The sequence below is a fragment of the Rhinopithecus bieti genome, unplaced genomic scaffold (assembly GCF_001698545.2).
Source record: "Rhinopithecus bieti isolate Rb0 unplaced genomic scaffold, ASM169854v2 scaffold_315, whole genome shotgun sequence".
In the NCBI taxonomy this organism is placed as follows: Eukaryota; Metazoa; Chordata; class Mammalia; order Primates; family Cercopithecidae; genus Rhinopithecus; species Rhinopithecus bieti.
Genome location: NW_016803481.1, coordinates 688,937 through 713,311, shown reverse-complemented (window position 1 = coordinate 713,311; position 24,375 = coordinate 688,937). Strand labels below are relative to the sequence as shown.

The window sequence follows — 24,375 nt, the reverse complement described above, 5'->3', positions numbered from 1 at the left end:
AACCATTCATCATTTGCCTTCCACAATAGATTTGCCAAGGGAGTTTGGATTTCACCCTTGAGACAAAACTTAATCAGGCTTTAGGAATTCATGTATGTAACATTATTGAAGACGCCGTCCAAACAAAAAGTTCAGCTCCGTCTGCTCAAGAAGCTACTTGCACTCATTGACATCATTTCAGAACATGGAGTCTTTCATCTTCTTCTTTCCTTTCCCTGCTTCCAGTGTTTGGATTTGACACATTTAATTTACAGAGAGGAGAAATAATGCCCAGATTGGCAAAATGACTTTTCCAAACTCCCTCAAGTAAAGAGCAGTTCCCTGTGAGATTTCTTGACTCCTGCTGCAGTGTTCTTTCTAGTATATCCCACTGAGCCTACTTAGAAAAAAAGGTACGGTACAAAGTATTTTGCTATGGTCTGTGGAAGAACTTCAGTTCAGAAAAACACAATGTACATTACCATCATGAATGCAAAGGTACCAAGGACCAAGCATAACAACATAAAAAAATAGTGGAGACTGAGGAACATTCGATAGAGATTGTATGTGCTAAGAGCATTCAAGTCGTGAGTTCACAACACTGGATGTCCGACTGAAAAGAAAACAAAAAATTCAAGTCAAATTCTGAGCTACCCTAGCACATCTCATGCCTTTGTTTGAAAAGGAATATGGATATGAACATTTGTATAAATCACAAATACGCAACCATTTTGGATGGATGAATTAGTAAAAGCAACCCTCTCTGGGTGTTCTAACTTTCGGAATTAGATAAGGCTCAATAATTTGAGATAGTTATTTGGAAAACATCAGAATAAGATCAATGGTTACCTGACACGACCTTGTAACTCAAGACCTTAGAAGGTGTATAGTGTCCCGGTGCTCCTTCTGTTAACTGGAGAGAAAAGCCACCATGAGAACCACATCATGGACCTATGCTGCCCTCCATGCTTTGTATTTCCTATGACAACGTCATTGGCTTGCTCCTGAGCCCACATACCTTAGCAACTTGAAAATACTCTTAGCAGGCCTCCATAACCAAGGACGGGGAAAGACCTAGCTTAAGTGTAAAATGGCTCTGGGATATTTTTCAACTGTTAAAAATATCCTAACTTTCTTATGATTTCATTTCCTTTCTACAACTTCCTTTATTTCAATCAATGCCTTTTCTCATTTATCCATAAATTCATTTCTTCAGCAAACTCTACTAGCTCTATCTTTAAAACATATCCAGAACCTGCCTCCTCATCTTCCTCAGTGCACTGCTATCTTATACCACGTGGTTGACTGCAACAGTCTTCTCACTGTGACATTCTGTATAGTAGCCACTAGCCACATGTGGTTATTGAGTGCTCAAAATGTGGCTGGTCTGGATTGAGATATGCTGGAAGTATAAAATGCATACTATATTTCAAAGACTTAATGTAAGTCTTTAAAAAAATATCTCACTGGGTTAAATAAAAGCCATCATTAATAGTAAGTTCACCTGGTTTTTTTTTTTTTTTTTTTTTTTTTTTTTGACTTTCTATGTGGATACTAGAAAATTGAAAATTACACATGTGGCACTGTTTTGTGGTTTGCAATATATTTCTATTGGATGGTACTTTTCTAACTTATCTCCCTCCTTCCACCTTTGCTTCCTTTTAGTCTATTTTCAAATCTTCCACCTGTTGAAATATTATTCAGATTGTGGCACTACTGTGTCTAAAGATGGATTTCCCTTCTACTTAGGGGGAAAAAAAAAGTCTTTACCATAATCTTCAGGGCTCTCTTCTATCTGACACTCACTTCATATTATTACTAATCATAACCTGCTACTTTTGTGGTTCCCACCATTCTAGCAACAGTGGCCTTTTCACTTCTCTGGCAATTTCATTGCCTGGTGCCTCTGTCTGGCATGTTCTTTCCCCAAAGAATTACATGGCTTTTTTCATCACTTCTTTTAGTTTCTCTCCATCTTTCCAAACCCTCCTTCACTCTTTCCCAATACTTGACATCATTCATTTCTACTTCAAGTTTTTTCTCTCTAACACTTATCACTCATTAATAATATGTAAGTATGTGTGTGTGTATATATAGACAAATATATAATATATATAATTTAATGTTTATCTTTACCCTAATAATGTAAGCTGATGGCTGGAAACATGCATATTATTTGTTTATACTTATACTTCCACCACCTAGATTAATGCTTGTTGCATAGTCAATATTCAGTAAATAGTCACTGAGCAAGAATTTGTTCCAACTCTTTACTATAGCCTCGTGGCCCTCTACGAAAGCTCTGCTTACCCCAGCACTGTGAAGTCTCAACTAACATTTTCTTTTCGTTTGTGCCATTGCATAACCTATTTTTATTCCTCAAAAAGGTCAAATTCATCCCTATTTCCAGCCTTTATTTATTTTTTTCTACTGTCTAGAATATTCTTACCCCCAGATCTGACTTATTGAAAACATCAAAGTAAACAAGACAGATGAGGTTCAATTTTGTTTGGAAGACTGAAAAGTCAATTATTATGTGATAAGTTTAAAGACAGAGATAAGCACAAGGAAATTCTGTGCTTTTTGAAATAGTAAATGGAAAATAGTGTTGCAAAATAAGGAGAAAATGTGACTTTTTTTTTTTTTTTACATAATTATGACCTTTCTTCCATATTGTATTCCCACAAAGATCCCTGTCTCACCCGACACTGCACACTCATCGTCTTTAAGATGTTTCACGGGGAGAAGTTGATGCTCTCATCATTCCTCCTAGCAATTCCCAACACTTTCTTCCAGCTAACAAATTAGCAAATTAAAAGCTGTGATCAAGGTATTGGCAACCTAGCACTCCAGAGCTCCTCTTGATGAGGCACTGGCTTCAGGGTTGTCCAGAAAAGGAAATGCTTCATGGTGTCACAATCAGAGAAGAGTCACCATGCAAAGACAAAACAGCCAATGCATTAGAGGGACAGAGAACCTTTTTGTCTCCAGTGCAGACCCAGTCTCACTCAAACACTCAAACACTCACTCTCTCTCTGATCAATCCCAGTAAGAACCAAGCTCTGAATACTTAGGTACTGAGTGAATGAAATGATAAAATGACCAGAGAGAATAGCATGATTATTGAGATGGATAGAATCTGTCTGTATCCATGTCAACTCCTTAAAAGCCCAGTGACAATTGTGTGTTGCTTATTCTCTGTAAGACTCATTCCCATTATCTATAAAATACAGGCAATGATAACATTTTCATGAGACTGTCATAAATGTAATAAATATAACACACCGGTTGTAGTTATGGGCATATGATAAGCACTAAGTGAGGAGTAACTACTATTATTTCCAGGCTCCATGACATGCATGATATTGCCAAACTCTCCTAGGCCTCCGGAGATGAGGGTGCTCTCTTTCCCTCCTGGAGCCTGGTATCATATTCTGCCTGTTCCTGTGAGTGTGAGTGAAACTAGCAGAATCAGACCAGTTATTCTTTCTTATTAGTCTTCAGGGAGGAAAGTCATTTCCTCTAAAATGCATGGACACAGACGTAAATGAGACATTAAAGATTCCTTAGTCTAACTCCATCATTTTATAGATGAAAAATGAGTCCCTTGGGTGGAAAAGGGCTTTTCTATGGAAGCACATATTTTTTCCAGGGGTCTTAGTCAATCCCTTTCCAATCTAGAGAAAAGAAGAAGATGACCCAAGAGGTAACCGCATTATTACTAAAACTACTCTTAGTCCAAAGTCAGAATTTTAGGCATCCCTAATTATGTCTATAGTTAAGCAATAAAACATTACAAATTATAAAGGATCAGTCAGGGAGTCAGCCCAATTTACCTAATGAAATATTCTAGGAGACATTTATAAAGCAGAAAATATAGTTGAAAATTGTAAAATACTATCTGAAGTCACCGAACACTGAGCCCATAGTGTAATCCACTGAGTAATAAGCACACACTGAACCGACTTCTTATTTAGAGCAAGAGATTGCAATGAGGAAAAAGACATATTGAGGGAAATATCACAGGTTATAAGTATTCATGGAAACATGTACATTTATTATTTGAAAGAGTATAAAGGTTCTTTTTTGCATTCAATTCCTGCTCAACAGAAATTCTTGATTGGGTTAGTGTGGCTAACTAGTTTCTGAAATGCATGGCCAATGGTAGTAGTTTCAGTATCTTTGGTATTATGTGAATATTATTCTGCAGTGAACTCTTAATGAACTATGGAAATAATTTTCTGGTGAGCTCATTTGGAATAATAAGATGTACTCATTTTTCCTTCCATTTAGCTTTTAGGATTGAAGGCAAAAAGGAAAATTCAACACTTTTGCTTATGCCAGAGGTACTTCCAGAAGACTAGCAAGCTGCCAGTGGCAATCAGTCTTTTCCTCCAAATCTCAAAATTAGGCATACAGGATGTTGCAGCTACACAGGTATTTTAGAACAGGAACAGAGTCACATGTTTTCATGTATTTCCTCATGTCTTCCAAGCCTCCAACTTTAAGGAAAAACAATTAGCTTTTGCATTGTACTTGTAAGGTAGAACCCACTTGACACACCCAATAATGTATACTCAGATCCCACTTCAAGAAAGGCCTTGCTGCTCAGCTTCTGGGACTCTGGCCAGTGGAAAGCCTCCAGCTACTAGCTCCTTGGAGCTGGTGTCAGTTTTTCAACCATGTTTGGCTCAAATCAGTGACTGGAAAGGCTCTGATACAAGGGCTGAGCCGTTTCTGCCAACACAGGAATCTTGTAATGGGTAATAATTGCTCTGAGGCACCTCATTGCACTGCTAGAGAATTTATAAGATCAATATTGTAGTCTGACAGGTCTCCCTTCCCAATCCTGTATTTTCCCCTTTTTTTTTCACAGACCTTTCTTTCTAATACATTTTTTTTCACTCTTAACTTTGTCTCCAGGTTTGTTTCCCAGAAGTCTCAATGGGCGTACATAGAAACAGATCCTGCAAGGAAGAACAACCTGGAAGAGAAATATCAGGTATCTAAACCAAAATCCTTAAAAGATTAATTTAAAGGGAAAATTTAACACCCACACAAACAAGACAAAATCATTCTTAAAATACTGGTGAGTAATGCCAGAAGTTTAAAGGGTTTATAGAGTAGTGAAAATAAATAGAAAATGCACAAAATGAAATGAATTATAGAAAATGAAGAGTTTCCCAATGTCCTCTCAGGCAGAGTAGAGCTTCTGTCTAACCAGATCTAAAGCCCACACTAAGGACTTGAGCTTCTGGACTGCCACATTTAACTTGCACACTAGATTTCTTCTGTTAAGGGGCATCACCCTTTGACAAAAGCAATACATAAAAGAGGTGGATGGAAAACTTTATGCCTCATGGAAAATGGTTTTCTTAACCTTATGTAAATGTGTGTGTATTTGAAATATTCTAATCTAGGCAATGTCATGTTGATGTAATAATCGATGATATTTTCATTTTGGGAAGAGATGCAATGTGATGCTATTCTATCCTGGATAGAATCCTCTTGGTCAAAGGACTTGATACAAAAATCAAAATGTATGTAATGTTAAATATAGTGAGCCATAGAGAATACTTTAAAATCCTATGATATAGGATTATTCCAACTGAGGCTGTTGCTGCTGCATGCTTTGCCCAGAGATGGGCACTTTAGCCCCAGCAGGAATTCCTGAGGATTTCTAAGTCTGTGATGGATCTCCATTAAATATGTAAATCTTCTTTGTGGAAATGTCATGAAAACCAAAAATTTTTAAAGATACCAGTGTCCTCAAACTAAAATTCATTATCTTTTCCTTTATTGAACAACATTGGTTCTATTTATCGTCACTTTCTATGAGACCAAAGCAGGCCGAGGTTTTTCATTCAAATGTGGAAACTTGAGACTTCAATACAAGAATCAGCCATAAAGACTGTTATAAAATTTATCATTTGGTGACTGTTTGCTGTGTTCCGGGCACTCTGATAAGTTGCATTAATTAATATAAGGAATCTCAAATAATTCAAATGCCACTGGCATCAAATGATATTTATTATTCCCAATTTGAGGCTGAGAAAATGCAAAAGTTGTACCATTAGCAAGCTAAAGAAATGAGAATTTGAACCCAAGAGTTAAATTTGAAAGCCTTGACTTTTAGAAAGCCTAATAAGGCAACTAAAAATGTTGATGCATTCAATGAGTACCTACAAAAAAGCAGCATGTGTTACAAACTGACTAAAAAGAAATAATGTGTTCCTGTGGGCAGAAATTCGGCCTAACCTCATTTTTAAAAATCATCAACATCAAATGCAATGCTTGGAACTCATTGGCTTCTCAAATATTGGCTCAACATCCACTCTGAAATAGGGTTTGGAACACTAGTATATACTTGAAAGCAGAGATAGAAAAGAAAAAGGCAGCACATGTGATCCTCACACTCTTCTGGAATTTCTAAAAAATTCAAAATGGCTAACTAACTATAAAAGAAGAATTTAAAAAATGAGTGACATGAGCATGTGAATTTGTCCTGAAGTCACATTTTTGGCTCTGCCCCTTAATAGCTGAGCAAGGTACCTAATTTCTGGGAACCGTAGTTTTCAAAAACATAGGTTTTATAATATCCTTATAGAGCCATTGTGAAGATTAAGTAAAATAACACTTGCAAAGTATTTAAAATACTACATTATCTAACAGAATAAACACCTGATAATTGTAACAATTTTCCTCCCTAGTCTTAGCCATGAGCACATTGTAGCAATGTATGAATAACTTTTATGGCAAACTATTGTTTTAGTTGTAGTTACATTATTTTGGTCATTGAATTTATTGATCCAAATGGGATGCTGTGATGTAAGCTCGCCAATTAGCAATTATCTTAACAATTTAATGTTGTGTTTGAACTTTCTGAATCACAGGGGCTGTTTTTTTCTTCCTCTTCTGCAAGCAAACTAAAAGAAAAAGATAAGGCAATCATCTGAATAAATCTGCAGGTCATTTACTAAATCCAATTCCTCATATTCATAAATGAGCACAATCTTTCTTCAAGCATATACAATTTTATATGATTTGACTGTATAAGAATGCTGTGAAGTAGCATTATACCTGTTTTAACTAGTTATCATTATCCTGTTTTAAACAATGAGAAACCTGCAATTTTAGTAGAGAGGTAAAGCCAATTGCTCAAAGTCTCAAAGTCCCAAAGCTAGTCAGGGTAAGGCTCGTTATTTGGTGTGTATACACTCACTCACACATACACAAACACACACACACACACACCAAAGATCAACAGATCGATCGATTGATCAATCTATCTATCTACCTACCTACCTACCTATCATCTAATCTTCTCATATGAATTGCTTATTTGATGTTTGTGCTTATTTTTATGGGGTATTCAACTTTTAATTACTAATTTGTAAAAGCTGTTCATATGTTAGTAGCATTGAATGCATTAATTCTTTAACACACTGTTGCATATGTCTTTTCTTGTTTGTCTATTTTTCTATATAAAAGGTTTAAAGTTTTATGAGGTGAGATAGGTATTTTTGATTATAGTTTCTAGCTTGGGTGAAATACTTAGGAAGTCCTGCTTTATCCCAAGAGAATAGCAATAATTTCCTAACATTATTTCTAATTCATCTGGGAAAAAAACCCCAAACAACCTCCTTAGATCTCATCAATATTAGAATAAATATGTTTGGGTTGGTGGGTTATGGGTAATTTTTCACTTTCTTCCTCAGATTTTTAGTCCTTAAATACACTAGGACTCTTCCTAGCCCTTTAAACCCATCTAGGTCATGTGTCCATCCCTGGCCTAATTACAATGGCCCTGGGACACTTGATCTTAAGAGAATTGGGACCCATCCCTGAAGTACAGAGTGCAATCAATCTCACCCAACTACATTGCTGAAAGTAGGGTACACTTCTTAATGGCGAAATGAATTGCTGTTTGGGAGGAAAATGAGGAATGCTGGTGATCTAATAACAAACGCCCTGTACAACCTGTACAAGTCCAACTTCAGAGTAGAAAGGGGTAGGAAAAGGGTAAATGCTAAAATAAAATGAGACTTAAACATTAATGAAGTTGTTTTCATCTCTCATCGAATCAGTGTCTTCCCAGAGTAGAGAGAGTTGTTATTTCTGGAGTACAAATTCTAAGGTATCATATCCAGCATCCCTGGCTTTGCTACAGACTGAACATGTTAACTATGTGGTCCTCAGAAGTGCCATTCATCTGCTTAATTAGCCCTAAAGGAAGCACTTGTTTCAAATTAGGAGCAACAGCATTTCTGAAAAGGACATAATAGCATTAACAATGGCAACTTGTTTAAGTAATAGAGCTTTTAAAGCTGATTTTTTAAATGAGACTGACTGAATCCAGAATTATTTTCATTCACTTGGCTTTGCAGACTTCACAAGCATCCAGATCTTTATCACCACAAAGCACAGCTACCATCCTCATCATCTAGGAGGAAATTAATTGTGCAGCAATTTGTTGACTACTAGTGGAACAGGAAAGTTGTGATAGTATTGCAATCTTAACTGTGATACTAATACATAACCATTTGAATTTTCTGCCCTGTGGTTTACACAAACTAGTTTCTATAAAAGATATTTCAACACCAGTACTCATGTATGTTTGAAGAAAATAATTGAGGCAGAGTAGGGGAGATGTGGAGAGTTAGATAAAGAGAATGAGTTTGTTGACTTTAAGGACAGAATGTGTAATATTTTACTACTTGAATGATTCAAGTTAATTTGGTAATATCTCTTCCGTAACAGTTAGCAGTCTTGATTCAATGGGTGGAACTGTAAATAGATTTGCTTCATCCTTTTAGTTTTCATGGTTGTTACTCTGATTTTCTGCAAATAAGCTCAGTCTCACCTTTATACTTCAGGCAGATTTCTTTACCTGAACTTATTTATCTTCATTCCTTTATTCCCAGGTTCTTCAAACACTTTTGAGGGAAATATGTAAATTATTTACAAATAATTGCTTACATATAGTAGACACTGTACATATGTAGAGTCTGCTATCTGGATGTTGTTTTTATTTTCAACCACATTCTATTTGAAGAACCAATGTTCCCTAAATCATACTCTCTATAATGTTGTCAATCATAGATGTTGAATCAATCGTCAAACAAACAAACAAAAAATGCACACAAGACGCTGGAAGTTAATTAGTATCTCGGACCCCCGGCAAAGAGATTAGCCCAAGGATGAGTTGACATATGCAAAAGTGGAAAGCTCTAGTCTCTCTTTTGGATCAAGAGCTATAATCGTATGGGCTTCTGGTGCCTCTTTCCCACAACATAGAAAGATATGACCAGAGAATTGAGGTAAATAAAGCCGATACCCAAAGAAGGAAACAGAGCTGATTGACAGCAAAAGAGAGAAACAACCCAAACCTCATTTTTTAACTCTTATATTTAGCAGGGCCTACAGGCAACTATACTCTTGGATCCTCAATATTCATGAGCCAATTATTCTCTTTGTTTTGCTTAAACCACTAAAAGTTAGGTTTCTGTTGCCACAAAGAGACTTATAACCAATACACGTATGAAACTTACCTTGAAAATTCTGTTCTAACATTTCATATTAAGCTGCACTTAAGTGCTACTTAATAAACATTTGTTGATTTTAAATGAACAGTAGTTATATATTAGAACCAATACGCTACATAGAACGTGGACAGAACTAACCATGAGGATGAGAATATTGGTTATGATAATAGGATGTGACATGAAGGTTTTCAAGGGTAAAAAATTCATTAGCAATGTTAGAAGAGCCTTCCGTTAGAACACAAAGCTATTCTTCAGTCTTTAGCCACAATTTTCTTGTGTTGCAAATATAATTGCAAAAAACATAGTCGAGTTCATATATGCAAAGCATCATTAACCTTGTAGAGAGATTTTATTTTAATATACTTGTTTAAAGGCATAGGCAGCATACTTAGATGGAGTCATTTTCTTGTGATTTGGCTTAATGATTGAAAATCTATCTTCTCTGATCATTAAAGAAGCCTTCCCTTCCTCAAGTTTTGTCACTATAGAATGCAAAACCATTACTCTCTGACTCTTCTCATTAATTAAGAGATTCAAATTAGCACGACCAAATCTCACCACAGCTACATAGACCCAGTCTACGTCAAATTATATACCTCAGTGTACTCCAGAAACTATTTTAGTGGTTTGAGTCTTTTAAAAAGTTTCACAGCAGCATAGCATACCGGAGAGAAAGAATTGTATAGTGATTGAAAGCACTGCTCCTATGTTAAGGCTTAGCTTTCATATTCCAGCACCCCTCCCTCGTAATAGGGTGACTGTGAGCAGGTTACCTAGCCTGCCCACAATTGATCCCCAACACATAGAATGGGAATGATAATAGAAAACCCCCAAAGAGTTGTTGTGGGAACTAAATAAGAAAATGCTAAAACGCTTTCTTCCAGGAATACTTAGCTCTTCCTAAATGCCTTAATATATAAATGTGTGCATGTGTTTTTTAATAGAGCCCAATATTAGAGCTGTAAAAAATAATGAAAACTGTAAAATGTGTTTATTAATGGTAAAACTGAAGCTCAGAGCGAAAAAGAATCTGGCCCAAGATGGCAGAAGCAGAGCTAGGCCCAAAGCCTTCAAATTCAGTGAGCTCTCCACTAAACTCCCAGGCCTTCTTTTCAGAGCCTGCAGACACAAACCCAAAAGCCAATCATCACCATAAAGACAAATGGCAGGTTGGAACATGTCTGGGAAAACCACACACACACACACACACACACACACACACACACACACACACACATACATCCATTCACACATTTCAATCTTCACTCAAACCTTAAAACAAACTACTCTGATCAGCTACTCACAGATTTCCCGTTTTTCAGATTTCTCTGAAATATAACCATTACCCCTCTGTTTTGTGTTCTGCCTGTAGAATCCTCTCTCTTTCAACCTGTGTGTGGATTAGTGTGTGTGTGCATTATTTCTAGTTGAACTCATGTTCCTGGTTATGCATGTACTGACCATAAGAACACCATGACTAACCTAAGGGTGTGATTAAGTTTCTGGTAGCCTCGCCTTACAAGCCTGATTCAAGTGGGATCCTGAAGGTTTTCCAAAGTGCTTTACAATGCACTGCTCTTCACCCTGCCTCCATCCTCCACAAAATATGATTCCTGGGTTTGTCACCATAGCAAGAGGCCATGTGGGATATGGGAGATACAGGTCATAGGGCCCTGCTTTCATGGTTGGAGCACCATTATCCAACTTGCAGGAAGTAGGGCAACAGCTCCAAGTGGAACTCAGTTCACTTCACAACTTTGATGTTCATTTTTAAAAATTGGCTTTTTGGTGGCAAACATTTTTTTTTCTTGAAAAAAACACCTTATCTCAGCCTGGAAAAGCCTTTTCAATTTCCTTAAAATGTTCTGTAATGAGGAAGCAACTTACTTTTTCTTTTTTCATTCCAAAGCAATTGGCTTTGATTCACTTTTGGTTTTTTATATCGTACTTAAAAAGCCCTAGCTCCTGAATCAATAATACAGGACTGCATTTTCTGTCCTAAACAATTATTTACAGAGAGTGGGAACACTTGTAATTTAACATGCCACTTAGGCAGTACAGGAGTTGAGCTGCTTGCCTTTTAACTCAATAGAATGGGAATAAAAGAAGCCATCATGGACAAGAAAAAGAAATCAGACCATAAGTTACCAGTATTCTAAACATCATCACTTTAGGAACCAGAAGAAACTTCTAGGTTCAGAGTAATTGGAGAGAAAACAATATTACAAGGTTAGGTTTACTGATGGCGAGAATGTCAAATTGTACTGGTGCTGAGCCATATTGAAAATGTATCATCATAAATAAATAGAACTATTCTTATGTTCATTAAAAATGTTATTCTTAAGACAGGGTGTCATTGTGTCACCCATGCTGGAGTACAGTGTGTTGATCATAGCTCACTGCAGCCTCAAACTGTTGGGCTCAAAGGATCTTCCTGCCTCAGCCTCCCAAGTAGCTGGGATTACAGGTGACTCCTGACAATAAACACAACTATAATTTTTGAATTGTTGGTTATCATAACAAATCCACAATGCAGATCATTTTATATGAGTATTCTTCATCACACCATGTAAGTCTCTACCCACTATATTTATTTATGACCAAGGCTCTGATCTGTAGTGAACAAAACTGCCTCGGTGTCTAAAAGTGCTGTAGCAGATGGCTAATGGAGAGGGTTTCAGAAATGTAATAGGTATAAAATTACTAAGGCAAGAAAGATGAAAATGCCTATACATGGACCAGAAGGTCAATAGACTCTTAATAGCAGATCTATCCTAGATGTGAGTAAAATCTCACAGTATCATACCACAGGCTGGAAAATAGACTTCATCTCAGAAGCCACTTCTGATGTACTGTTTTAGCTTTCTTGGAGTGATATGTTGAAAGGAATTCTGAGGCTGCTTGTATGCTTGATATAATCTTTTAATAATTTCTATCTGGTGTGGAAAGGGAAGGAGGTATGCTCACACATGAGCACTTCTACTCTTGTTCCGAATAACTTCCTTAAATCCTCCTCTACTAGCTAGAACTAAGCATTTATGCAATAAAGATTTGTTTAATGAATGTATTAATAAAGTAAGGACTCCACCTTATTATTTTCCTTCTGGAATGCCATATCCCAATTGTCCTTTGAGTCCTTTACTTATTCCAAGATGCAGAATAAGCAGATTAGATATTTTAAAACACAGGGAGTATTCAATTCGATGACTGCCTGGCAAACTCCTTCACTGTATTCAAATCTTTGCTCAAATATCATCTTACATTGAGGTCTGTCTTCTCTATTTCAAACTGCACTCATTCAATCTACTTTTTAAAATCTTTTCCCCTCATCTTCTACAATAACATCTTTATTAAGACCATTTATCATTGCCAGTTCCCTCGGCCCCCAGATGAAATGTAAAGTCTACTACAGTAAGAATTTTTGTTTTCATCAGAAAAAAGTCCTAGTAGGTGTTTGGATGAACTGAGGCAAGATGGCGCAGTTCCGGGTTCTTCACCGTCAACTTTCCCGCGCCCGGGAAAGACACGGGTCGACTGCACAGGCGCAACCCAACCTCCGACGGAGGAAAACCGGAACCCGCCTAGCCACGCCTACCGCCCTGCCCCCGACCCGCCTATGTCCCGCCCACTGCCCTCCCCACTCCCGGGCCCAGGACATAAAAGCCGCTCCCGGCGGGGCGCTCGGTGGGAACTTCCTTGGCCCCTGCTCGTGTGTGGACCTAGGAACCTCGTCCGAGAACGCTGGAGCGACTTCGTCGGCCTCCACCGCCTGAGACCGGTGAACCTCACCCCTCCTTCACATTGGCAAGTTAATAAAGTTTTTTTTGCCTTGCCTACTTGCCTTTTCTCTGGCATTTGCTCTGGGGGTCGCATTAAAGCAAATCAGCAGGCACTCCACAAGCGTTTGTTTAATGAACAACTTTTCACAGGTAACTTTTTCTGCCCAACTAATGTATTAGCATTATGAAATTAAAGGCTGAATTATATTTCTTTTGCATTTTTCCAGGACATATAACAAGGCAGTGGGAATAGGCAATTAACGAAACGTTACTAATTGATTTTACTTGACTTAACATTTATAAACGATTTATCACACCACGCACTGCTACTGCAGCGGTAGGAAATATTTTGCATCACTTAATGTGTACTAGGCACCTTGCTAAATGATTTACATATATTACCTCATTTAATCCTCAGAAAAATTCTATTAAACAGTTACTTTCATTATCCTCATTCCACAAATGATGACAATCAAGTTTAAGGGGCTACATTATTTTTCCCAAATAATGATTCTTGGGTTGTATTGATGATGCTTGACTACAGAACTCCAGCCTTTAACCTGTATTCAGAGAAAGCATGGATTTGGGAGCTAGTGTAAACTACCTACCAGGTTGGAAGAAACTTTCTGATTCTGATTCTACCTGATGCTGGGTGATCCACTTTATCTCCTGCCTTTTTTTTCTGTTTGACATTGAGAGACCATTTCTGCCCAGGCTAAGAAAACTGACGAAAAAAAAACTTCTATCTGCAAAGCACTTGGGTTGCCTAAAGAGAACCCTCTGTAGATGTCAAAGGTACTTAAAGGAAAATATTAGTTCGGGCTGCAAACCAGTTGTTGTAGGGAGGCTGGATTACAGCTATCAGAAAACTCTTAAAAGTCACAAACCGGCTGGGAGCAGTGGCTCATGCCTGTAAACCCAGCACCTTTGGAGGCAGAGGCAAGAAGATCACTCGAGGTCAGTAGTTCAAGACCAGCCTAGGCAACATAGCAAGACCTCATCTCTACAAAAATAAATAAATAAATAATATAATATAATATAATATAATATAATATAAGAAAAGAAAAATAAAAGAAAAAATTAGCTGGGTGTGGTAGCATGCATCTATAGTCCCAGCTACTTGGGAGGCTGAGGTGGGAGGATCCATTGAACCTGGGAGTTTGAGGCTGCAGTGAGCTGCAATTGTGCCACTGTACTCCAGCCTGGGGTCAGAGCAAGACTCCGTGTCTAAAATATTAAATAAATACGCACATATGTGAAAAATCACAAACTAAAGCTCAGTGGGGAACACCCAGTTCAAAGTGGAAGGAGCCAGAGTACAAGAGTCCTTTCTGAGAGATGGCAGCCATTGAGGCCAAGCAGGACACTGAGTACACCCACTTAGCTGAATGGGCTACAAAGGGAGCCAATATTTCTGAAGTCAGTTTTTCTGAACTTGTGTTATTAAGATAGCAAAGATACCCTTAAATATGCTCTATAGATATTAAAGAGACAATAACTATTATTCTAATATCTACTGTCAGCTAACAACCATTAACTTCCAAAGCAGGAAATTAATTAACATATTCATGAATTACAGCCCTGTTTATCTTTCTATCACCCAGAAGCATCTGAGCAAACTTTTCTTAGTTAAATCTTACGTTTACTTAAGGCCTGTTTCACTGCAAAGAACAGAGGTCCGCTCAGAATTGCTTTATGAAAAGAGGTATGTTGTAAGGAATCAGACGTCTGCAAAGACCACCACATAGAAACCATCATCCAGTAAAATATTACTGTAGGAGGAAAGCTGTCAGAACCCAAAGGAAGTTAGCGCTGGGTCTCACACACACTTGTCTATTCTGACTCTCTCTGCACATTGGCTACCTTTTCTTCTAATAACCAACTTCCACCCCTTAATTTTGATATTTCGTATTATTTCCATTGTTTTCTTCCAGAACTCCTAATAGAATATTGGATCTCTTCCTCCGATCACATATATTTCTTAATCTATCTTTCACATTTTTTCATGATTTATGGGTTGCTTTCTGGGTAATTGACTCAGCCTTATCTTTTAGCCTTTTAATGTCTTTTCAGCTGTACCTAATCTGCTGCTTATCCCTTCCACTGAGTTTTTAATATCAGTCTCTATATGTTTTTCATTTTTACAAAACCTTTTTTGTTCTTTTACAAACTAGCTTAAGTTTGTATAGCATTCTGTTATTTCACTGGGGTTTCTATTCGTTCTGCTATAATTTTCTTTCTTCTAATACACCGTTTTGTTAGATTCCCATTCCTCCAGATTGTTCTATTATCTCAGATTCCCAGGATGATAATCTTCTTATTTGAAAAATAAATAGGACTGTCCATCATAGTGAATTATTCCCTGTGTGGTTTGTAAGTGTTTATGGTGTTTTGATATGTGGCAGAATTTTTTTATCTGTGGTAGCTCTGTGCATTCTGAGTTATCAAAGTATTCTTCAAGAGTAGTTTGAGATTTGCTTCTTCAAGTTGGTAGTTTTATTGTGACAGGTTTTATGTTAATTTCTTGGCTTACGAACTCTATATTTAATGGGTGCTGAACTTTGTGTCAAAGTCTGAATTTCTTAAGTGTGATAGTTGTTTATAACAAAAAGTAGTTCCATTTTTTTTTTTTTTTCTAAACATGCCCCTCATGGCCGTATTTCCTTCTTCTCTTTATAGTATGGACCTTCTTATTCTTTTCCTGAACCCAGCTGCTTCAGTTTTTAGTTACCTTTCTTCAAATTTTCAAAACTGGCCTGTAACTGAACCACTTAATCTTTGAGCCAGATAATACCAGTAACATGTAGAAGGGTACAACTGCTGAAAGTTTAGCCAAATACTTATTACTCACAGATTATATATCAGACACTTAGCTAGATGCTTAGGGTGATCAACTGTCTTGGTCCATCTGGCACTGAAGGATTTCTGAGGTTATGAGAATTTCAGTACAACTAGGATAGTCCTAGGCAAACTAGAACATTTGGTCAATATGCTGGAAATAGTGATAAACAGGACAGTCTCATGGAGTTTCATGAAGCCTACAGCCTTCCTGAGGACACAGACCTTAAACATGGAATTACAATTGAAATGAATGTAATAAAAACCTATATACGGTAAGTAAGAAACATACTGCAAAAATATTTTTGGGAGGGCTCTGACAAATCAGAGAAGTACCTCTCCCTTTAAGAATTGAAGTATAAGCAATGAATTTTAAAGCTATGGTTTAAATACCTAATATATGCCTGAAAATATCAATTTTTAAAACATGATTTAAATACCTAATATATGCCTGAAACTATACTAGAAACTAAGGGATGATACTCAACAATGATGATAAGATCGTTTTCCTCAGAGGGATTATGATATAGATGGATAAAAAAGTAATAATCGTATGAGAAAATAAAAGGCTAAGTAATTTCAGAAAGTGGTATTATGAGGTCAATTAAGAGACTAACCGGTGGTGGAATGGTATTAGAATTTGAACTGAGATCACAACGATGTATAGGAGCTAACGAAGTGAAGATTTGGTGTAAGAGCATTTTTGTAAAGGTAAGACCTTTGGCAACTATGAGGCCGAAATGGGTTTTAACACATTCAAACAATACTCCCCGCTTGCTTCCTACATTCCAGCTGTGTTAAACTATATTTCCTCAAACAGAACCACCAGTTTCTTGCCTGCCTGAGAAATGTGCTGTTCTCTTTTCTTTCACCATCCCCCCCATCCCCAACTAGGGACAGTTCCTTTACCTCATTTATACATGCTGTTGAAATTCACATCTTCAAAGAAACCTTCTATGGCTAGTATGTGTAAAATACCACCCACCTCCAAGGAACTGTTTAACCTAATCCTGTATTGCCCAGTACAATAGCCAGTAGTCATAGGTATCTATTTGCACTTAAATTAACTATAATTAAATAAAATTAAGAGTCCAGTTCTTCAGTAACACCATCCACATTTCAAATCCTCAATAGTCACATATGACTACTATATTGGATAACACAGAATATTTCAATCATTGCAGAAAGTTTTATCGGGCAGTGCCTCTCTAACTTGTTTTATCCCCTGCTGAGCACTTGTCATCACCAGGTTTTATTTGTTTACTCATTTATTTTATTCTCCTCTAAAATCTATAAAGGCGAGATACTTAGTATTACCTTTTTTCATTTATGTATTCCAAGTGTTTAGAAGAGCACCTGACACTAATTATAAGCTAATTTGCTGAATTAATTTTTTAAAAAGGCTTGTATGACTAGAAGACATAAGATAGTAGAGGGATCATCCCTGTTGTCTAGGGTCTTGTCCATCAGAATTTTATTTTGAAAAGTTTTGAGTTAAACTTTTTTAAATGTTCAAATATACAAGTCCATTTTGTTGGTCAATAAATCAACACTTTAAAATAATGTCATTTTAACCATTCTGGCATCCCCTTTCACTCCCAGAAATGTCCTGGTATGCCCAATATAGTATATTATTCTAGCTAAGCGAAAATGCATTATGAGACAAGAGTCTAATAGGAATATGAGTTTTACCTGGCATATAACATGTGAGTCATATTTATTTGGCTAAACTTTCAGCAGCTATACTCTTCTACTCATGACTGATGTTAATGTAAACTGGCTCAAAGATTACATGGTTCAGTTAGAGATTGGTATTAAACACTTGAAAGTATATAACTAAAGATAGAAGCAGCAAGATAACTAAAGAGTGAAGCAGCCAGAGATAGGAAAAGACTAAGGAGGTCCACGATATAGAGAAAGGGAGGCCACATGGCCATTAGGACCATGTTAAGAAAACTATGGAACTACTTTTGGTTATAAACAACCATCACATTTTTGAAATTTGAACTTATACTAAGTTCAGAATCCATTACATTTAAAGTCCATAAGCCAATAACATAGAATCCATCTTAGTAAAACTACTATCTGCAGCAACTTCAATAAGCTAATCTCAAGTTACTCTTTAGCAATACCTTGATAGTTCAGAATGCACAGAGATACCACAGACCAAAAAAGAATGCATATTTTATTCTAATTAGAACTGAAAGTTATTGGAGGTTCAATATAGGATAAGATTTACCTGATTTTAAAGTTGAGCTGAAGTAAGCCCAGGCACAATAAAAAACTTATTGGGAAGAATAGCTTTCCCAATGATTGGCTGTGATATACATAGTCTCAGACAACAGAGAGGTAGATGGGTCACAGTAGTAAATAATAATAATAATAATAATAATAATAATAATGTGGCAAAACATAAAACTCAATCAGTAGGCAGGGACCAACTCATGGGGGCTTTGAAGAGCATGTATAATAGTTGGGACTTTAGCATGGGGGAAGCTAGAGAAGGAGTTTAAGGTGAAGGGCAACATCACTGGTTTCACCTTGCAGAGAAATTGCTTTGGAGGCCGTGAAGAGAATGAAAGAAGGGGAGATAATAATGGTGGGCTGTGAAAGCACATAGATGGTCCTTAGGCAGCCCAGGTAAGAGCAGATACTGTCGTAACCTAATGCTACGGCAGCAAGATGGAGAACTATGGGTGGGTTAGAGAGGTATTTTGAAGTTATAACTTACAAGTCTGAGTAACTATTTATGGGCTATAATTACCATATATTTTGACTTGAATGATTGCATGGATGTTGGTATAATTTACTCAAACAAGTAGCTCAAAAGGAGTAAATTGGTTGAAGAAGAAGAAGAGTTCAGTCAAGTTCTAGTCTAGGCACCTGCAACACACCTAAGTTGAAATGTCCAGTTGATTATTAGATACAAAGGCTGAGAGAAAGGAAAAAAAAAAAAAATAGAGCTGCTGATTTGCAGCTCCAGGCATACAGCTGTTAACATAAACAATAGGAACATCTGAAGTCACCTTCTCCCTAAGGGATGGAGTACTCCCAAAATAACATTTTTAGAAATATAAGAGATCTTAGAGGTCATTTAGTCCAACTCTCCTATTTCTCAAATGAATAAACTATTTATCTAGAGAGGGAAAGTGATTTGTTTAGGACCACTTAGACAGTAAGCTGCAGAAAGAGAGTATGTCAAAACTCATCTCTCCAAATACAGTCCAGCATTTTTATACTATGCTGTATATCTAATTATATATCAGAATTAGCACTCCATAAAATAAAGTTACATCTTAGCTTACTTTATAAGTATATGTAAAAAATCTGACTTCCAAAAGATCACATTACACCTATAAATTGGTACAAGAATACTATGTGATTATGATTAATTATAATCTATAAAAGTTCTAGTTATTGTTATGTTATTAATTAGTTTAATGAAGCATTAATATAAATTGAAAATATGATACAAGTAAGGTTTTAATTTTAGAAATCAATATCTCATTAAGAAGTTATTGCTGTATCTATAGACATCACTAGATTAATCTCCCAGTGTAAAAGAAGCAACACCCCAAATAGCAGAAAGTACTTAGATTCATGAAGCATTTTATTTTAATGTATTTAAAATAAATATATTTTAGTTCTGTAGAAAATATATAATGACTCTGATTATATCTCAGCCTTAAGTTCCAGCAAGTCTGGTATACAATCCCTTTCATTCTTAATCTTTGTGATATTGAAAATATTTGAGCAATTTAATAATTATAGTTTAGTACAACACACACACACCAAAATATGTTTTCAAAATGGTTATTATTTTCTGTGAGTTAGCCCAGAATTATTATCAATGAGTGAATATGCTGTCTTGTTTTCTTCTAAGCTATGGAAAAGGTCAGAATTAATGTCCAGTGTCAGAAACTTTAAAAATTAAATCAGGAAAGAAGCATAGGAATCATCAAGAGAGCCTTGTCATCTCTCCAACCTCATCCCCTACATGTCTCTTGATCTCTTCACATACTAGTTACATTGATCTTCTTCATGTTTCTTGAGCATGGCAAAATTACTCCCCTCCACCACCATTCACCCTGCCTGGTAGGATGTCGCCTCAGATCTTTCCATGGCTAAACCATTTTTATCATTCAGGCATTGGCTCAAATTTCACATTCTCAGAAGCAATCTCTACCCACCCTACCTAAGGTAAATTTCCCCCACCCCTAGTTATTCTCTAAACCAATTTTCTATTCTATTTATTTTTACAGTAGCTATCACCTTCTGTCAATTATATATTTGTTTGCATATTTTCCCTTGCTTTTCCAACTAGAATGGGAAATTGAACGGAGCAAAGATCTTGTCTGTCTTGTTCACAGTTGTATCTACAGTGATTAGTTTCAGCACTTCATGCATAGCAAGACTCCATAAGCGTTTTTCAATAAGTGAATCTAATATATCTTCTTCAAATTTGGGAGTCTGTGGCCCACTAACCAATAATAGTGCTCAGGCAAAAGCCCTAATTTTCTAATTTAAAGTCAAGAGCTCTTTTTATCACACATATTACCTCTATCTCATTTCTAACAGTTATTCTAAGGACATTTAAATATTTCTGAAAGTTGATAAATAATAATAATGTGATGGATGACATTTATCGAATGCCAATTAAGCTCCAAGCATTGCATTAAGTGTTTTACCTGCTTTCGCACATTTAATCTTTGCAATAAGTTTATGCCAGCAAATCCTAAATCCTATTAATAGAGTGGGGGGTGGGAGGTGGGGTGGGGAGAGAGAGAGAGACTCAGATAGATTTAAGTAAGGTATCCATGTTCACACAGCTTTTTTTTTTTTTTCAATTCCAAACACCGATACTGTAATTGCTATGTTGAATGAACTTTACATGGTAATTTATTGGGCATTTGGGGTAAAAAGCATGCTCCAAGAATAAAAAACCTGAGGACACGTAAATATCACAACAAATCAGACTGGCTAGATTTATATTATTTGCAAGTCACAATGTGATGGCAAGAGTGGCAAGAGTTTTCACTAGGTTATTTCATATTGATCATTAGACCACTGGGCTGCTGGAAAGGTCTATGGCCTGAGATTTACTGATAGATTGTCCATCACCATAAATTCTCAAGGGCTTAATGGTGAAGTGTCAGCATTTGGGCCCCAAGGATAAAAAGATTAGTAAAACTCACAAGCCCATATTTCACATGTATTTTCTACCCTAAAATAAAGTAACTCCAAATCCTACATTTATCAAATTGATTTTCTGTGTGTTAATGTCAGAATTTACAGATTTCCTTTCAATGTCCTCAAAAATCTCTAAATGTTATAATAAATAATATACTTACAAATTATTTAATTTAGGGAAAAAGAAAGATTCTCTTTTAATTCTCATTTTCAGGATTGGACAAAGTTTAAGAAATAGAAATATTCTCCCCATCCAAGACTGAAATGGGAAAGGTGGGAACCCATTGAGTCCTGAGTTATTTGTATTTAGAAGTAAATTGGGGCAATTCAGATGATTAAAAATATTTGGAGACTGATTTCATACTTGAGATTTTTATAATATCTAAAATTAAATAATAGTAATGTATTAATATACAAATAATTTTAATATCTTAACTCCCTCTTTCAAGGAGCCTAAGAATCTTTGACAACATCCCTAAACTTGTATTTACTTCATCCCTAAAGAGAACTGGTTATGATCTATCTATTAGGAATAGAGTTTTCCATTTAATTATATGTAGGCAGGACAGCAGTGTTTAAAAAAAAAAAAAAAAAAAAAGGAGAGAATTAATTACAGTCTCCTTGGGCAACATTGTAAGAAAGGTTAGAGCTTGTGATGCTTCAGTTTCCTCACATATAACAACACAGAAGTTGAAATGATGACCTCAAAGGTGACTTTCGTCCTCAGGTGTACTTAACCTTGGACCTAAGGACTGCCTCTCGTCTCACCTCAGGCAAGGCCTTTGAATTAAATTCAAAAGGTTATAAAAACACTGACATATATTTTAAATACATGTGTATGTCCATTACCACATTTTTGTGTTCTGAGTTAAGGGACAGTCGTTTTATTCTGCTGGATTCTAAAACGTGTTTGTAACAACTCCACTGCTGTAATCTTAAGAGCCACTGTCTAATTCTATCTATTAGAGGCAGTATCTTATAGTGGCTAAAATAACATATTCTGGAGTCAAACTCTTGGGTTTCCTTTTGACTCTTCAAAATACTAATTTTCTGACCTTGAACAAGTTGCATAACTTCTTTTATTTCAGTTCTCTTGTCAATAAAATAAAGGACAATTATAAAATATTCTTTGTAAGGTTTCTTTAAAGAATTAAGAAGATATTATATAGGGAAAATGCTTGGCACGTAATAAGCACTTGATGCTGTTTTTATTTATGTTTCAAAATAAAATTTCCAATGCATCAGATCACATGTTTACCTTTCTTACATGTAAGCAGAGAATAACAGAGCTTTTAAATATTTGTCAAATGAATGAATGAGTCAATGAATGGATAAACTAAGGCTTTTGAGTAAGTAGTTTAATAAATATCTAACCTCAGAGATGAGCCACAATTGTGCTGAATAATGAAGGAGCATTAGAGGAAAACACTGAGGAAAATGCTTGGTCACGTCGTCTTCATGTCATTTTCTTTCCTTAGCATTACAGCCATCATCCAATCTTCCCGTGCAAATAAACAGCCTGCTTAGAATTATCTTTGTTTTATTTCTTTGCTCTCACAAGTATATTTTCCCCGAAATCTCTAACCAAAATGTACTGTCTAGCTAATGATTTTTAAATAGCTTAAACTAATCTCCCCAGGGTATACTCTATTTTGAGCCTTTTTTCTTCAATTTTCTTGTAGAATGTTAATTCTAAGTGTTATACAGATGCATTAATACTCAAAAGAAAGTGATAGAAAAAATGTGTGTGCGCACTCTGTGCGTGTATGTGTTATGTTCCTGTAGACTAATTGCAGCACTGTTGTTACTATTTCAATTATTAGTAGTAAGTATTTAGCAGACATCTGTTAACACTGGGGTTTTAGGCAGCCTTATTCTCTAACAGCAGGAGATCTGAAATAACGATCACTGAATATTAAATTCACCTTTGAAATGCATTTTGTACTCAAACATTTTGAGACATTTCTTACACTTCTTAATTATTCCAAACTTGAGATATGGTTTGATATGTTAGAAAGAGTCAAACTCAAAGTGGCTTTAGTTCTAGTGCTTGCTCCTCCTCTAATTAACAGAGTTCTGAACAACCCTTAAACTCCCCCATCCTTGATCTCCTCATGTATAAAATCAATGATGGGAGGAGTTGGCTAGATGATCTCTACATTATAGGTCAAATAATCCTGTGATCCTAGCTCTGAAAAGGAAGTCAATGACATGAGTATTGAAAAAGTAAGTCCCATTGAGTTGCCCTTGCTAAATCAACCTGGAGATTTCTGTACTTTATTTTTCCTTTCAAGGATGAACATGGAAAAATAGCATAAAAAATATAAATTATCACTTTTAAGTACTTATTAAAACCAACACTCACGTTACCCAAGCCCATGTAAGAAATAGGTGCAAGAATATGTACCCAGCCATTTTATGCCTACCTTGATCACTGTTTATATCCATCCATCAAACATTTGATGATCATTCACTATGCAGCAGTCATAAGACACAGAGATAAATTGTACATAAGTCCAGTCCTAAGTACCCACAATAACAAAGATTTAAGATGATGCTCAAGGTGACTTCAGCAAGATGGCAGAACAGAAAGCCTCCTACCCTTCAAAAACACTATTCAACAACTGTACAAGGATCAATTCCCTCTGTGAGAAATCTAGATAAAAATTAAGAGGCACCTGCCTTTCAGTGCAATACCAACCCATCTAAGCCAGTAGATAAATTGGTGGCATCTACTTACCCTAGCTGCTCCCTGCAGCTCAATGCAGCATGACCGGAGACAAATCCCAGCTCCAGGCTTCTCTCTGGGGAGGGAAACAGAAGACAAAATATCCATCCAATGTGCAGAATTTCTACCCAACAGCAGCAGAACATACATTTTCCTCAAACACATATTTATAGACCACATGTTAGGCCACCAAGTGGGACTTAAATATAAGAATATTGACATAATACCAGTATCTTTTTCATAAAATGAAACTAAAAATCAAGAGCAAAATCAATTTGAAAATTCACAAGTACGTTTAAGTAAACAACGTACTCCT

The 24,375-nt window shown here is 36.2% G+C and overlaps 1 long non-coding RNA gene across 1 annotated transcript; it reads right to left on the bottom strand.

Moving 5' to 3' along the window:
• Positions 1-269: 269 nt before the first annotated feature.
• On the bottom strand, positions 270-24,137 carry LOC108537275 (uncharacterized). The gene is made up of 3 exons (XR_001887747.1): positions 24,072-24,137; positions 829-892; positions 270-592 (listed from the first exon to the last, which is right to left on the bottom strand). It is a non-coding gene; the product is annotated as an uncharacterized LOC108537275 (long non-coding RNA).
• Positions 24,138-24,375: the final 238 nt, after the last annotated feature.